The sequence below is a fragment of the Dioscorea cayenensis genome, chromosome 6 (assembly GCF_009730915.1).
Source record: "Dioscorea cayenensis subsp. rotundata cultivar TDr96_F1 chromosome 6, TDr96_F1_v2_PseudoChromosome.rev07_lg8_w22 25.fasta, whole genome shotgun sequence".
In the NCBI taxonomy this organism is placed as follows: domain Eukaryota; kingdom Viridiplantae; phylum Streptophyta; class Magnoliopsida; order Dioscoreales; family Dioscoreaceae; genus Dioscorea; species Dioscorea cayenensis.
Genome location: NC_052476.1, coordinates 14,467,445 through 14,471,621, shown reverse-complemented (window position 1 = coordinate 14,471,621; position 4,177 = coordinate 14,467,445). Strand labels below are relative to the sequence as shown.

Below are 4,177 nucleotides of genomic sequence, written 5' to 3'. Positions count from 1 at the left end.
TTAATTGATGTTTTATTTGAGTTCCAATCTTGAATGCTTGATTGTATGAATACTCCCTTAGAGTGACACTAGGGCTGGGAGTTCTTATTGGTAACCCTTGTGAGTGAGTGACACACCACGAGAGTTAGACAAAGATAGATTAGAGAGGGTTGAGAGGGTGAGTCGAAAGGTAGCGGAGAGTCCCCTTTCCCCTCTGATGTGGTTTATTCTACCTCCATTTCCTCAAGTTCTTTGCGGTCATAGTTAAGTGAATGGGCTAAAGGATGACCTTCCGCTGGGGCTTAGTTGCAGGTGCAACGGAGTGAAGCGTTGAAGTGATTTTAGCACCTAGGGCTTAATTGTGGCTAGGGACCTTCCACTTGGACCAAAGGGTTAGGTCTACATCTACGAAGAGGATTTATTACTTGGAATCTGTAGAACTCATTACAATTCTATACGAGTGCGAGGTTGAGAGGTTATTTAATTTCTCCTCCGGGACATGTATAGAGTTAGGTATGGTTGACCTTAGATTTGGGACCATGTATTTAAGGATCTCCAAGACTCATTATTGCATCAGTTAGAAAGTATAATAGAGGGTTCTTCCACTTGAAGTGATTGTTCTAAGCGGAACAATATCCGGGTACCCCATTTATATCGATTGGCTTACCTTCTCCTTTACTTGTGCTCTCTCTCTCTCTTGTTCTTTTACTTTTGTTATTTCACATCTTGTCACACATATCACTATTCATCTTTCACTTAGTTAAGAAATAATTTAAGTGTTTTTATTCCCTACTCTCTGTGGATATGATACCCCACTCATCTGGGATTTTATTACTTCGAAAAACCCGTGCACTTGCGGGACATACACAAGGGGCGTTGTCATGTTTTTGGTGCTGTTGCCGGGGAATTAGCGTTTAGAAATACTTTGCACTTTGTTTTCTTAGCTATTCATTCTAGTTCATTTCTTCTTATTCTATCATCGTTCTGATTTCTTTTTCTTTCTTTTCGGTACAGCTCCAGGTTATGACCCAAGGGAACCCCTCAATATTGATTGAAGGAAATCCCGAGGTTGAATGTACACTTAGAAGAAAAGGGAAAGAACCTGTGTAAGAACCATCTAATCTAGCTGATTTGGAAGTAGAAGAATCTGAAAACATGGCAGAACAGAATGAGCAACAATGGACATTATCCGATTATGCTAGACCTTCAGTATTGGGGACACAATTGAGTATTGTACATCCCCCGATTACAGCTCAGAACTTCGAGCTAAAGCCGGCATTCATCCACATGTTGCAGCAATCCGCACGGTTCAATGGTTTAGCCGATGAGGATCCAAATAGTCATATAGAGAACTTTCTCGAGGTATGTGATATGCTTAAGATAAACGGGGTGACAGATGATGTCATCAAGTTGAGAGCCTTCCCATTTTTTCCTTAAAAGGGAGAGCAAAGCAATGACTACACTCATCACCTAGAGTATCGATTACGACATGGGAAGGAGATGGTAGAAGCTTTTCTGGCCCGTTATTTCCCCTCCAGAAAATCTGCAAAGCTTAGGAATGAGATCTCATCCTTTGTATCAGTCGGAATTGGAGTCTCTATTTGAGACGTGGGAAAGGTTCAAGGAGCTCCTAAGAAAGTACCCGCAACACGGATTCCCAGAGTGCATGATTGTTCAGACCTTTTACAACGGGTTGAATCTGAGTACAAGGGAACTCTTGGATGTTGCAGCAGGAGGTACCTTAGGTAACAAGACCCCCGGTGAGGTCCGTCAACTAATTGAAGAAATGGGGTTTAATAGCTACCAATGGAATAAGGTGGCCAAGCTCCATGAGATAGATGCAGTAACTTCATTAGTGGCTCAAGTGGAATCATTGAGTAAGAAGTTAAATCTTCTAACTTTCGAATAAAGTGGCAGCCATGACTACTTGCACCGGGTGTGGTGGAGGACATGCTCCCTCCGATTGCCCAATCTCTATTGGTGATGCATCTTTAGTTGAGAATATCGAATTTTGTGGGTAATGCAATGAGGAACCAAGGGAATCCATATAGCAACACCAACAATCCAGGTTGGAAGAGTCATCCCATTTTCTAGTGGAGCAACCAAGGTCTACAAAAGGCCATGGCACCATTGGGTTTCCAACAACAACAAGCTCCAAACATGGAAAAACCAAGTTTCAGGTTTGGAGACCCGAATGACCGATTTGGAGAAGGCCTTGACTAGGTTTGTGCAATAGTCAGATACAAGGTTTCAATCAGTTGAGGCTACACTTCGCAACCACACCACTTCTTTGCATAATCTTGAAAATCAAGTGGGGCAGATTGCAAAGTCTCTATTAGAAAGGCCACAAGGAAGCTTGCCGAGTAATACCGAGACAAATCCTAGAGAGCATGTGAAGGCAATCACTTTGAGAAGTGGTCATGAGGTTGAAGGTAAGCTTCTGAGTGAGAGGGCCAATGAACACGCACCCGAGGTTATAGAGGTTGAGGAGGGAGCAAGCAAAGAGAAGGAGGTGGCACCCCCACCTTTCAAGTCAAGAATCCCTTATCCCTCTAGATTGAAGAATAATCAAGGGATAAACAGTACAAGAAGTTCCTGAGTTTGTTCAAGCAACTACACATCAATATTCCTTTTGTTGAGGCATTGGCCCAAATGCCTAAGTATGCAAAATTCTTGAAGGACTTGTTGACTAACAAGAGGAAGTTGGAGGAGAGTGCTTCAGTGATCTTAGATGCGTCTTGCTCGGCAGTGTTGCAAAAGAACATGCTGAACAAGAAGAAAGACCCGGGAAGCTTGATCATTCCGTGTAATATTGGCAATTTGGGTGAAGAAATGGCATTGGCTGACTCATGGGCCAGTATCAACGTCATGCCATACACCTTCTTTCAAAAGCTAGGCTTGGGCGAGCCTAGACCCACTCGGATGACTTTGCAATTGGCGGATCGAATGGTGAGACATCTGAGGGGTGTCATCGAAGATGTGCTTGTCAATGTGGACAAGTGTATTTTTCCAGTAGATTTTGTGGTGCTAGACATCGATGAGGATGCGAATGTACCTTTCATACTTGGGAGACCGTTCTTGCGGACTTCCAAGGCATTGATTGACATGGACGGTGGGGAGCTAACATTCAGAGTTGGAGATGACAAGCTCACATACCGTTTTGCTAAAGCCATGCGTCATTCTCTTCATTTTGATCATACTTTGTATTTTCTAGACACTACTGATGAGATTGTTGATGAAAACATACAGAAAATGTTCAATCTGGACCCGTACGAGGGTTTGTTCGACCAAGACGTAGAAAATGAAGAAGTTATGATGCTTGGTTTTACTGAAGAAGTGCCATCTACTCCGGGGATCCTGTAGAAGGTGCTCCGGAAGATGAAGAAGGCGAGGAGATGCCACAGAAAATGCTCCAAGGTTGTTGGAGATGCGCGTAAACTGAACAAATTGGATGCACCATTGCTAGGTGGTCCCAAGCCTGATAACTCCCCCTCTACCTTCAAGAGACTTTGTTGATCATGCTTTCAAGCTATGGGTAAGAAGGCAACCTTCATCTATGAACCCCCGTGAGGTAAGACAAGGTACGGCAAGCTTAGTGACGTAAAACAAGCGCTTCTTGGGAGGCAACCCAAGTATTTACTGTTTTCTTAGTTAGTAGTTTAGTGTTTGCATGAATAAAGTGTTGAGTGTTGGTGTCTTGATTTTTAGATTCTTTTGCTGTGATTTCATTATGGGTTTTAATTTCATCATATGTTTTCATGTGGATTTGGTAAAGTTTTAGTCGCTTGAGCTAGTTTCTCATGTTGTTCACTGGTATAGGTTTGCATAATAGGGCAGGCTCTGAGTGTGTAAACATGTTCAGTAATTTTCGCCAGAGCCTACAGAGTTTTTAAGGCATATAAGGAAAATGCACGGGCGTGTGGAATTTCGACATGCCCGTGGATCTGTATTACGAGCTCATCAAGAGAAGGCACAGGGGCGTGGACTCGCCCTTGTGAGCGACTCGTGACTTTCGCATGCCCGTGGGTAATTTCCGCACGGGCGTGCGTTTTCCTGCAGCGACTTAGAATCTTATCCCGAGAGCACATAGGGGCATGGACTCGCCCCTGCTGGTAAACTTGTGAAAAACGTATGGCCGTGGGTAATTTCCGCACGCTTGTGCGAAACTCTGCAGAAAGAGCTCTCTCCATCCTGAGAA

General features: G+C 43.6%; 1 non-coding gene across 1 annotated transcript; it reads right to left on the bottom strand.

The window, feature by feature from the left end:
- Positions 1-1,527: 1,527 nt before the first annotated feature.
- On the bottom strand, positions 1,528-1,635 carry LOC120264106. Its single transcript, XR_005537284.1, has one exon. It is a non-coding gene; the product is annotated as a small nucleolar RNA R71 (small nucleolar RNA).
- Positions 1,636-4,177: the final 2,542 nt, after the last annotated feature.